Genomic DNA, 13,633 nt, shown 5'->3' with positions numbered 1-13,633 from the left:
CGCACATAGCCCAGGTCGGGCTAGAAGGGGTTGGTGGTGGCAGGAACGGTGCCCCATACGGTCCCCATAGTGCGGGGCGCCGCGGGATGAGTTGAGGATGCGCTAGCGGTTTGTCCAGTGGCCGAACAAAAATAAATGGGGCTTGCTGAGGGCTGAGTTGAGGAGAAGACTTGTTGCGCAGGTTCAGCCCAAAAGTAAATTCAGACGGGTCCCGCAAATCGGCCTGTTGATGGAGGCATTCAGGAGATGTCGGGCTGGGTGATGTCTGTTTGCTCGCCATTGCTTGCTGGTAGATGTGCCTCGTTCTGGTGATGGCTCACAGGATGGCTGGGTTTTAATATGTTTTCAAGATGGTTAAGCACGGTCTTCTCTCATCTCATTGGTTGTCATCAAAAAGGGTTTACCTGGGGTGGGGTTCGAACCCACGTGGACATATGTCCATTGGATCTTAAGTCCAACGCCTTAACCACTCGGCCACCCTGGTGAACATGGTACATTATGCGTCAATGCATATACGCAAGCTTCGAACACCCACTGCTTCTGGGGTAATGCCGTATGCTCATTTTAACAAGGATTACCAGCGTTATTGGTTGATTCTTTCGTGTAAACATCCGCGACTGTTTATGACCGCACCATATGTCCAAAGTGGCCTGGGACCAGATGATTCTACCCCATGTTTAATGGCTTGTGAACAGATGATCAGTCTATCTCAAAGTCAGTGGCCTGTTTGATTCTACCCCCATGTTTCCTCCGCAGGTGCGAACTCCCGTGCAAGGCGTGCATTGGTGCTGTGATATGCTTGACAGACACGTTTGATGTTTTAGCCCTTAAAAATAATATACCCATTGCATTATTCTAACATGGTATGTTGCTAAATACCGCTCACCAGTTCCTACAGCTATTAAATGTATTTAAATAAAATCGGGGCATCTTGTTTAAAATAAAACTAACAAAATACAAGTAAATGCATCTAGGTCGCCGTTTGATCGTGTGTCTGCGTGAGTGCGCCTGCGTCACACGTGCTGCCCCCACGGGGCAATCATTTGACGCGCAAGTGTTGAACAGGCCGGCAGCACACGGTCGAGCTGCGGGGCTAAAATGTTTGCTGGTTAAATGTTTTCTTCAACCTAACACTGGTAAATATCGCTAAAAGTTTTTCTTCTTCTTCTTTAAACACGTTGGTTAAATGTAATGGGTTTAAGCGCTTTCTTCTTTTAAAAACATGGTTAAAATATTTGTGCTTGTTTAAAACTCAGCATTTGCTCTTGTTTTGTTTGTTTAAAAGTTAAAAGTTTGGGACGTGGCATTGATTCAACAAGGTGCTGAAAGCATTCTTTAGAAATGTTGGCCCATATTGATAGGATAGCATCTTGCAGTTGATGGACATTTGTGGGATGCACATCCAGGGCACGAAGCTCCCGTTCCACCACATCCCAAAGATGCTCTATTGGGTTGAGATCTGGTGACTGTGGGGGCCATTGTAGTACAGTGAACTCATTGTCATGTTCAAGAAACCAATTTGAAATGATTCGAGCTTTCTGACATGGTGCATTATCCTGCTGGAAGTAGCCATCAGAGGATGGGTACATGGTGGTCATAAAGGGATGGACATGGTCAGAAACAATGCTCAGGTAGGCCGTGGCATTTAAACGATGCCCAATTGGCACTAAGGGGCCTAAAGTGTGCCAAGAAAACATCCCCCACACCATTACACCACCACCACCAGCCTGCACAGTGGTAACAAGGCATGATGGATCCATGTTCTCTTTCTGTTTACGCCTAATTCTGACTCTACCATTTGAATGTCTCAACAGAAATCAAGACTCATCAGACCAGGCAACATTTTTCCAGCCTTCAACTGTCCAATTTTGGTGAGCTTGTGCAAATTGTAGCCTCTTTTTCCTATTTGTAGTGGAGATGAGTGGTACCCGGTGGGGTCTTCTGCTGTTGTAGCCCATCCGCCTCAAGGTTGTGCGTGTTGTGGTTTCACAAATGCTTTGCTGCATACCTCGGTTGTAACGAGTGGTTATTTCAGTCAAAGTTGCTCTTCTATCAGCTTGAATCAGTCGGCCCATTCTCCTCTGACCTCTAGCATCAACAAGGCATTTTCGCCCACAGGACTGCCGCATACTGGATGTTTTTCCCTTTGCACACCATTCTTTGTAAACCCTAGAAATGGTTGTGCGTGAAAATCCCAGTAACTGAGAAGATTGTGAAATACTCAGACCGGCCCGTCTGGCACCAACAACCATGCCACGCTCAAAATTGCTTAAATCACCTTTCTTTCCCATTTTGACATTCAGTTTGGACTTCAGGAGATTGTCTTGACCAGGACCACACCCCTAAATGCATTGAAGCAACTGCCATGTGATTGGTTGATTAGATAAAATTTAAATAACGCGCAGTAGCCTACAAGGAAGAGAGTAACCATGTCAAAAAACTGATATGCTCTTTCACTACTCAGGGATTCATCTTGGGAGAGATGGCCACAGTGTCACAATTCCCACCTTGAAGTGAAAGTGGATGTCAAAGAAACAGAGAGAGAGAGAGAGAGAGAGAAGCAGGAATGTTAATTTCACTAGTGTTATTTCTCTGGTTACCTATCAATGATAAATCATCCATTTCAGCAAAGTTTTACTAATATTATTACATGATAATAATAACTGTAAGCTGCAACACCTGCAAACTGTAACATTATGGCAAGTTAAAATACCACTAAGTTGGACACCAAATGTACTCATAGCATTATTTAAAAATGAAGGCTATAAAGGCAATTCTCTCATACACACACAGTTTGTGCACAAAACTGTAGTTTTGTACACAAATGACACATATCTCTATACAAGGGTTCTTCAAATCTGGACCTCGATTCCAAATCCAGGCCTTGTTTTCAGTTTTGTTCTCTCAACAAACAACAACAAACAAATTTATTTTTGTATAGCACATTATCACAACATTACATCGTCTCAAAGCGCTTTACAGCATCCCCACCCAAAGCCCGCAGTGAGTAAGCCATAGGCGACAGTGGCAAGGAAAAACTCCCTAGAAGGAAGAAAACTTGGGAGGGACCAGACTCAAAGGGGGAGCCCATCCTCCAGGGGGCGGTAGCGTAACAGACAGACGTAATGTGATAATGCGCTATACAAAAATAACTTTGTTTGTTGTAGTTCTCCCAGGTAGTTAGTTTAATAATTACTGACTCTTATTGGTCAGAGGCTTCACACCTGGTTCATAGGTAAAGGAAGGCTAGAAAACCAGCAGTGCTCAGATCTCGAGGAGTTTGCATGTTCTCCCCGTGTTGTCGTGGGGTTTCCCCCCACAGTCCAAAGACATGCTGAGGCTAATTGGAATTACTGAATTGCCCATAGGTGTGCATGTGTGAGTGAATGGTTCGTGAGTGTGCCCTGTGATGGTCTGGGTTGGAAAATGGATGGATGTTTTAATTCACCATTATTATTACACAAATCCCAAAACATTGTCATTGTTAACTCTGACTGTGTGCAAGCTTACGTGTAGGCAACCCCCCCCCCCACTTGCGCTCTCTCTCTCTCTCTCTCACACACACACACACACACACACACTACAGCCCTTTGCACTCCCTACATGAAACGTCCCTCTTCATTAACATTTCGACTACTTTTTACCGGGCTGGACAGTAGCTAATCTGACATCTTTCCTCAATCTTTCCCTGGGCCACGTCTCTCTCCTCATCCTCCCCCTCTGGCCCTGAACCAGCTGCTGCAGCAGTAAAACTTGTGGTGGCAAACATATCGGTAAGTTTTGCACATTTTGCTGCATCCACTTGAAGGCTTTTTTGCCTCTTTTCTCTAAGTTTTTCTGCACCCCCCTTGCGCTTTTTTGGTTTGTCCATAGCCACTCCTCTCCAACTCCGGTCAGTTCAAATGGCAAAATTTGATAACCTTGGTTAAAAAGGGGATGGAGGGGCGGGCTGAGGAGGGCTGAGAGATTTCATTGGATTAGCCCAATGTCCTTCAAGAAAATCAACCAATGGGACATCGTGGTCGATAAAAATTAGTTATACTTTTTTGGGTAAATTATGACAGCCCCGGGCTGGCCCAAAAATGTGCGTCGGCCCACCGGGCATTGTCCGGTACGCCAGATGGCCAGTCCAGCCCTGCTCCAAGGCCCAACAATCCTGAACCTCCCAGACCTGTGGCCTGTACTACGAAGTGGGGTTACTGGCTTATCAGGGTAACTGGTCGGATTTAAGGTAACACAGTTTAAATGGACTTCATATTCGTTCACTTGCATTTCGCCCAGACTACCTTAAATCCGACAAGTTACCCTGATAAGCCAGTAACCCCGCTTTGTAGTACAGGCTCCCGATGGGCAAGATCCAATGCACCCTCCAAGAACTGGAGGGAATGCACTGGAGGGAATGCACCCACCCAACCCTGAATATGCTGTATATACTGACAGTCAGCTGGAACATGCTAGAAAGCAGTATTTTGAAATGCAACATGTTGACCAAGAAGGTGGATTCACCTTTCAAAAGAACTCTGCTGCCGATGAGTGAGAAACACAGTGACCAACATGATGAGGAGCAACAACTACTGAATGTATGTATCCATCCAAACATGATGTCCAAGCGGCTTGTGGATTATTATCCTATGTTTCGTGATAACTCTGTAAACTGCAGACACACTTGGGTAAGTGTTCCATTTATGAACTATGTCAATACAAGACGCAGACTTCTCATTAATGTCGTAAATGTAAATATCTAAAAAGTTTCTCAATAATGGAAAATTCATTACATCATACATACTGGGTCAAGGATTCTTGAACTACAAGTATAAATCTCAGTGTAATTCACAGGTTCTAATTATCAAGGGATTAATGACACTTTGAATAGATATTTGGAATAACACATCTCACTGTAATGTCTCATGTTTAAGCTGGAAAGTTAAAAAAAAAAAACTGTGATAGTGAAATCACAGTATTGGGATCATTTACGCCGCATTTTATACCACATAACTACATCTTACTTTCATGGACTGGAACCCTTGACCCTTCATCCCTTTTCTATCATATTTTATATTTTAGGCTCCTGCTGTCCATAAAATGTGCTAAAACGAGTATATTATTGAAATATTTTTTACTTAGTCTTTTACTTAAAGGAACTGCTTTTCAAGCAATTAATGAAAAGATTCCACAACATAAAGACACCAAAAAGTAACAGGGACCTACACCACAAAGATGGGGGAAACAAAGACGGCTGGATTTTGTGAGTTCTGATGATTCAACTGCATCCATCTTAGATTCATCGGGAAGCACTGCATCACCTGTAATAATATTATATTTGGTCAAGAAACTAACTTTTATTTTTCAAAAAGCAGAAACTCTTGACCAATTAGCAGAACCTAATCATGCTGAAGATCTAGGAGATCAGATCTGATAACGATAGTCAGCAAATCCAATCAAGACATTACCGCACCCTGCAAGAGATGAAAGACCAAAACCTAACAAAGAGGCAGCTGCTTAATACTCGTAGAGCCTCTGACATTTTGAGAGACCTGGACAGGCCTGCTAACATACTGCAAGCATACCCGTTTCAAAGTAATAGATCATGTAAGCTTATTTGTATTAATTTCATCTATGCTTTTAATTATAATTGCACTGAAATGTGTGTATTTTCCATTTCCTTTTGGGTCATTCCATGTCAAATCATCACACTTTCGGACCTCATTGGCACGGATTTTAACGAAACTTGGCATGCTGATTTGGTCACTTGATTAACTCATGAAACTGCTAACAGCATTGTAAGGAACTGTGGTTTTACCCTACTGTGAATGCAAAAGAATGCAACAATTTATATAGTTTAAACTCTACTGTTTAAAGGGAAGGTGGGAATGTAAGAACATAAACAATTGCTATACAGTCAGACCTCGGACATTTGCGAGGTTCGGTTCCAGAACCCGTCGCGAATGAGGAGGATTTGCGGATGTTTAATCACTAAAAACGGTAATATAATAATAATAATGAACACTTTATTAATCCCCGTGGGGAAATTCTTTTTATAGTCCCCCACCAAAAAAGTTAAAACTTTGTTCGCTTAAATCTCCCTCAATATTGATCCAAGACACGCCCAATTTCAGTTTCATGAATTACTCATGTGATCAAATCAGCATGCCAAGTTTCGTTAAAATCCGTGCCGATGAGGTCTGAAAGTGTGATGCTCTGACATGGAATGACCCTTTTGCCAGGTTATCGACGAGCTTCGCCGCATCCTTGACAAACGTAACTCTCACTTCAATTCTGAACTAAAAACCCACTGGAAGAGCTTTTACAGCATAGCTCAGTTCTATGGGGTTTCTAAAATGTTTTGAGACCGCCAACAACACAAGACAAAGGTTAGAAACTTATCATGATGTACTTTTTACAGCTGCTCATTCACTTAAGCCTGGTTAGGGACTACAGTGTGCTGGGAATTAGCCTTTTCTGTCTACATTTACATTTTCTGATTTTTGTTCATTATAGCCCACAGAAAACCCTGACTTATCTTCAGAGAAGACCAGTCTTCAGTCTTCAGTCCTGTTTTGTTTGTGAGAGCAACTGCATGCTGGCCATTGAGTCTACACCCATGACAACATTTCAAAAAGAAAATATCGATGAAGGTGTGCTCTACCTTCTAGCATACTACTACACATTTCATCTGATCTATCCAAAATGCACTGCAAAACTCCTGTCAGTGATTCAGACAGAAGTCCTACAGGATGCCATTCATGAACGGGATATAACTTCATCCTGCAAAGAAGCCTTATCAGAGTGGAAAAGTTCATTGGGGGGTAGTGGAAAAACATCCTGTGGCCAGCAGTTGCTTTCAGTGTCGTCACCTGCAGAAATGTAACAACATCTCGTAATTCATTTTGATTTTGTGATTATTTGATATTGTTACAATATAATTTTAATTTAGTTCATGTATTTTATGTACGTGAATTGTTTTTAATATGTGAGAAGTATTGTCTTCCCACTTTAAAAAGGTTAATTTCAACCAGCAGGTACTGATTGTTTGTTAATGAAAACAACCTAACTTGTTTAGGAACATGGCCCAGTTTTAAAGCTCCAGTATGTTCTCTGTTAAACCAAGTGCAAATTGAACTGTAACTTCCAGAACTGTGCAAATTGAACTGTAATCTTTAAAATTACAGAAACAGATTTAGTTAGTCTATGACACTGCCATACTTGTCTTTATCTGCATTACTGGAATGTAATTACTTTATGAGCAAGTAAGTGTTCCATGTCTTTAAAGTTAATAAAACAGTTTGTTACCATACTCAGTGTTTCCCCTACCATTATATTAGGTGGTCACCCTCAGGTTCAATGACAAAGCAGATTTTTCTTCAAAACTATTTATTGCATTGTATGTTACTGTGCTCGCTGTGCTGGTGCTGGCAATATCATCTCTTTGTTCTGTCGTCTCCGGCTCCCTCCCTGGTTCTGAATCTGCCCCTTCCTCTACTCTCACTGTCTCAAACAGACTGACTCCTGAAGCAGAAAAAATGCAGGAAAAGATGTTTTCCATACTCATAATAACTAACTTGTTTACATTACACTTGTTAAACTGACAGATCATACTGTAAATTGGTGAGCCTGTGATGTTCATCTGCTGAACAGCCACAACTCCGAAAACATTAAATTGTTCACCCAAAAAAAATTCTGTCATTATCCCTTCAATAAAAGCACAACACACTTACCTGACACTGTACATCTGATTGACCCTGCCCTACCTAACCCTCAATAATTTATGTCTCCTTTGCCTGTGACTGATAATGTGACATTAGTATTTTCATAAGCACCCATTCTTAAAGCCAAATTGCGTTAATATGTGAACTTTTTGTACTTATACTTGGCATTTAGGTGCACTGAAAAATGATCTTATGTCCATTTTCTGTCATTTTATCTAGTCTATGACACTGCAAGGCAAGTTTATTTATACTGTAGCACATTTCAAACAAAATGGTAATTCAAAGTGCTTTACATAAATAAAGTAAAACTTTCATTAAAAAAATCACAACAATAAAAACAAGGAATTAAAAAAGGTTTAAATTTTTATTTTAAATTAATTAAGACTCTTAAGAACAGAATAGAAATTGATTATACAAAAAAATACAGTTCGGATCGACGTAGCACAGTGCTTATTTAGGGGTGAGGGTAAAATGCGGACCGTTTACAAACAGCGGATTCCGTGTTTACAAACAGACGTGTCGCAAAAGACGCACGCTGCGTAGACAGATCACGTGGCATAGAAAGAAACCCATACGACGTTACCTAATCACGGGGTGCGTTCGAGGTGTGTCTGCAGCTGACGTGACGTGGAACGCGATCTGCCGTCGGCTGCAGGGGTGTATACGCTGGATGTAAACAAAGGGGTATTCGAGGAGCTCAGGAAGACGCAGCAGCTGCGCGTTCAGCCAGTGCAATTTTGTCATCCATATTACAGAGTACAATACGATTGTCCGAAATCCTTATTGTTGTTAATGTTTAACAATTATTTAATTGTTGGTTGTTTTTTTTTGTTTTTTAATGTTCTATATATCATGTTGAGCATTTTCTAGTCGCATTTTCTAGTCGCGGATAATTTGGATTTGGACGTCCAGCTACCATGAACGTCACAGTTTGTGGGTGCCTGTTCTTGATAAATAAAATAAATCGTAATAATAAATAAAAATGTTTCTTTCACCAAAAAAAGTGTATTCTGACGTATTTTTGTAGATTTCATATCGAAACACTATCGAACTGTATCTTTGTGTTGTCTGGTTTCATTTTCTCATATAATTAGTAAGGCTACTGTACACCTTGCAAACACTCATGTGAAATATCGACACTATTATAGAAACGTCACATTGGTTGGCACTTGTAACAGCCAGAGTATAACGGAGCACTACCAGTTGACGCCACACGGTGGCGCCCCCTTTTATTTTGTTACTGCGTATCACCTTTTTACCCCAAGTCGTTTTCCTTGTCTCCAGTAATGTGAACGCGGGGAAATACTACAGACCACGAACGTTTTGTTTATTCCGCAAACCCTTTATTTCGCCGAAGGTATAGTTTATCTGCCGTGAGACCTGGCTCATATGGTCTGTAAATGAAAATAAATGTGCAATGTGGAAATCCCTCCACTTTGTCTCCTGCCTCGCTGTTTTATTCCACTACGGATACCGGAGTTGCACTATTAGCTTCGTGGCTTAGCTTTCCTCCATTACCACGTTACAACTGGCGCCCGAACATCGTTCGCTGGACCTCGCCTGAGCACGCGAAGAAGGACTGGACAGGACCGGACTGCTTTGTGCTTTTCTCCACCGTGGGAGTCCGTGTGAGAGTGTATTTTGCCGTCCTTTTCGACGCACGTGTGCCTTTCTGCTAGAGCTAAAACTACCGTGATTGCTGTTGTGAGTACGGGATCTCGCCTCGTGTCCGCAGCCGGGATGTGTGTGTGTGAACTTCACGTTGCCTCCCTGCCTGCCGAATGCATTGGATTTGTGTCTGCTGATGAACGCTCGGTGGATTAGAAGAGGACCATTAAAGCTAAATAATTTTCCCTTGGATCAAGCGTGTTCAAACCCCAGCCCTTTTTTTTTTTTCTTTCTCTTTCCTTTTTATTCCTGGGGATTGCTGGCTATTCTGCCGTCGAGTGAACTGACCTTTCTCTCTTGGAGTATTTCGGAGGACCGTGAGTAAAAAAAAAAAAAAAAAAAAAAAAAAAAAAAATATTTGGATTGAGCTAAATGTATCTGAAGTTTTGAGTGCCTGTATTGAGCCACTGTAGTATCACATTTTCTGTGACTTTCTCATATGGCCATACTCTCTGGTATTTAAGGTGTTTGATGCGCGTGTTGTTCATATGCAGTGCTATATGTATTCTAGTAGAGTTTTTGTTATTTAGTCTTAGGTTGAGCAGTTATATTACTCTTGCTCCTTAACAGTGTTAAAGCTGATTTCATAGTGGGTATTTGTCTTAAAAGTGCTGATAATGGCAACTCGCCCAAGAACACAAGCTGGTGATCCTGACTCTGACCCAGACATGGACTTTATAAGTTTGACTGGGTACACTGTCCCCCACCGCACTGCTGCGGACCTCGAAGACCAAGTTCAGGATCTGCAGTCAGAGGTTGAAAGGCTACGTGAGTGTTTGAGCGACTCGCTGGAACTACAGCGCGGCTTACTTAAACGGTGGAATGAAATCCACTCTGTTAGTCCCGGCACTCAGCAGCCGAACCCAACCCCCATGGCCACTTCAACCCCATTCACACCTGCTGTAACCAAATTGGGCCCCGCACCAGATTCTGGTGCTCAAGGTAATCACTCAGGCTCTTTTCTGCGGCCCGCTTCACTTGAGCTGAGCAACACATCTAGAGTGATCGCTGCTGCATTACATCATGCAAAGCTCGAGCCCCTTGTGTTTGCTGGTGATGGTAAAGTGCCCCCTGAAGACTGGTTGCAGGCTGTCAACACCTACAGAGCTTCACTGAACTTGACGGACATGCAGATACTACGCGAGCTGCCACGTTTCCTTGCAAAAGAGCCAGGTAAATGGTTTAAAGCACTCAGTTCACATGTCACCACATGGGCCCAATTCTGTCAGCTGTTTAAAACTGTTTTTCTACCGTCTGACCTCCAAGAACGTGTCCTGAGAGGCATTCTCGACCGTGTCCAAGCACCGCTGGAGCCCCTACCAACATTCGTAGCTCACATGTTGGGGGAGTTTAATAAATTAAGGAGCCCACCACCTGCACAAGAGCAGATTGAACTGATATGTAAACATTCTTTGGAAAAATATAGAGTTGCACTGTATGGAGCCCCTATCCCCTCAGTGATGGACCTGTTACTGCGTGCACATGAACTCCATGCAGTCCTGGGGCCAAGTAGACGCCAGTCTCCCCCCCCCCATTTGAGGAGAAACCTAGATACTGAGCCCCATTGCTATAAATGCTCTCGCCCTGGGTTCACGTCTCGCACCTGCCCAACCTGCAACACTGCATCACGGGTGCCACCATTTCCTAAGTCGCAGCCTGTAACAAATTACTCATCCCCAACACCTGTGTCCGCAGATGTAGGTGTGCCACGCGCCGAGACAGACAGATTGTCTTTTGTCACACCACCTCCACCCAGGCAGTCGGGAAACTTCAGGGGAGGGAGGACATTTCACAGAGGCAATCCTCCCTCCGGACGCTGACTGAGCCTCATCCACTTGCCTCAATCCCACAAGATCAGCACGTCCTATGTCACGTTGAGGACACTGACTCCAAGGCTCCCTGGAATACACCACTGAGAACTAAAGTGAACTTTAATGCTGTGCCTGTGGAAGCAACCTTAGACACGGGCGCTTCACTCTCTGCGGTGCGCGCAGATCTCATCTGTGTTAGTGGCTCTTATCCGAGGAAAACACATCAATGGACAGGTCCAACAGTGAGCCTTGCCAACAATGATTCATGTACCCCGGACGGTGTGACTTGGCTCTCTATTGGCTTCATGGGGAGACGATTCTACCAACGTTTTGCCGTAATCCCTAACCTGTCATCCCCTTTCATCCTAGGCATGGATTTCATGATTCGAGCCTCCTTGACCATCCACGTCCCATCCAGAACCGTCTTAATGGATGACATCCCTTGTCCTGTGGTGGACGAGGATGAAGACTGTGTTGATGAATCATTCGCTGCAGGGGGAGCCATCATGTCACTGGACGCCTTGCAAACCAGTCTCGTGTCCAAAGTCGCCGAGGCAAGCCTGGAGGATGGACAAAAAGCAGCGATGCTCAATCTCCTCACCCAGTTCGACGACATGTTTGATGGTCATCTGGGGCGCACTTCAATGGCGGAGCACCAAATTGACACTGGGGACGCGAGGCCCATAAACCTCCCTCCTTATCGCACCTCTCCAACAAAGAGAAGAATCATTGAGGAACAGGTTGAGCAGATGTTACAAGAAGGCATCATCGAGGCTTCCACTGGCCCGTGGGCTGCACCTGTCGTTATTGTTAACAGGCCTGGCTCTGACCCAAGATTCTGTGTGGACTATAGAGGCGTCAACCAAGTCACACAAAAGGACTCATACCCCTTACCACGTATTGACGACTCGCTTGACTTTCTGGCGAGGGGTCAGTTCATCACGACACTAGACTTAGCACGTGGATACTGGCAGGTGGCAGTTGCTGAAGAGTCGCGGCCGAAGACAGCTTTTATCTCACACCGCGGTCTCTTTCAGTTTCGTGTACTCCCATTTGGTCTCTGCAACGCCCCAGCTACGTTTCAGAGGCTAATGAACACAGTACTGGCTGGTCTCATTTACAAAACGTGCGCTGTGTATCTAGATGATGTCGTTGTTGCTTCTCCCACCTTCGAGCAGCATCTAAAGGACCTGGAAGAGGTACTTAAAAGACTCAAAACTGCTGGTCTCTCATTGAAACTGAAGAAATGTCAGTTCTGTCTGAGTGAACTCACATTCCTCGGCTACCGCATCACACCCTCTGGCATAAAACCTGATGAGGACAGAATAGAAGCTGTGACAAAGTTCCAGGAACCATCCACCGTGAAACATGTCAGACAGTTCCTTGGCCTGACCGGATACTACCGGCGGTTCGTCCCGAACTACGCTCGCCATGCGGAGCCCCTCCATGCACTCACGAGGAAAGATGTTGTCTTCCGCTGGGATGACAAATGTCAAGAATCCATGGAAAATTTGAAAAAGTTCATCACATCTGCACCCGTCTTAAGATTCCCCGACTTCACAAGGCCTTTTTTCATTCACACGGACGCTTGTGACCTTGGGCTCGGAGCTGCACTGATGCAGAAAGACACAGACGGTCGAGAGGTTGCTGTGGCTTATGCAAGTCGCTCTCTTCACAAAGCAGAAAAGCCGTACTCCACCCCGGAAAAAGAGTGTTTGGCTGTGATTTGGGGGCTTGAACATTTCAGACCTTACGTGGAAGGCCTCCATGTAACCATTTTCACCGACCACAACAGCCTCAGGTGGCTCATGTCCCGCCAAAACCCCTCAGGCCGGCTAGCTCGCTGGTCACTACGACTCCAAGACTTTGATTTCTCAATAGTGCACAAGCCCGGTGCTCGCAACACGGTGCCGGATGCGCTATCACGCAACCCTCTGCCCATGACTGACGACGCTCCCATGGACCTGTTGCCCGACTACGCTGTTATCGGCAGTTTGGACTTCCGCACTCTACCCCCTGTGCTCTTGACTGATCGCTCGCATTTAAGGCGGCTACAGAATGATGACCCGGACATTGGCCAGCTTCTCAGAAATCTAGAGGTGAATTCGCACACCGACTCAGACATAAACAGCCCTTCACAGTTTGTTGTTCATGATAGTCTGCTTTTCTACTCTGACCCGAGGGCCAGATGTGGTCTGCATCCTCTGAAAGAACTGAAGCTTTACGCTCCCACATCAATCCGTGGCACCTTGCTGTCCTATTATCATGATCACCCCACTGCGGGTCATCTCGGTTTTTCAAAGACATTAGCAAGGCTGCGGTTGAGATTTTTTTGGCCCAAGATGGCAGCAGATGTGAAACGATATGTCATGTCCTGCTCAGTGTGTCAGCTCACTAAACCAAGCCAGAGGAAACCGGCCGGCCTCATGGTTCCCATCTCTCCCCGAA

At 44.3% G+C, this 13,633-nt stretch overlaps 1 non-coding gene across 1 annotated transcript; it reads right to left on the bottom strand.

The window, feature by feature from the left end:
- Positions 1–401: 401 nt before the first annotated feature.
- On the bottom strand, positions 402–484 carry trnal-uaa (transfer RNA leucine (anticodon UAA)). Its single transcript has one exon. It is a non-coding gene; the product is annotated as a tRNA-Leu (tRNA).
- Positions 485–13,633: the final 13,149 nt, after the last annotated feature.

Source organism: Paramormyrops kingsleyae, chromosome 25 (genome assembly GCF_048594095.1).
Source record: "Paramormyrops kingsleyae isolate MSU_618 chromosome 25, PKINGS_0.4, whole genome shotgun sequence".
NCBI lineage: Eukaryota > Metazoa > Chordata > Actinopteri > Osteoglossiformes > Mormyridae > Paramormyrops > Paramormyrops kingsleyae.
This window is presented reverse-complemented; position numbering and strand designations above follow the sequence as displayed.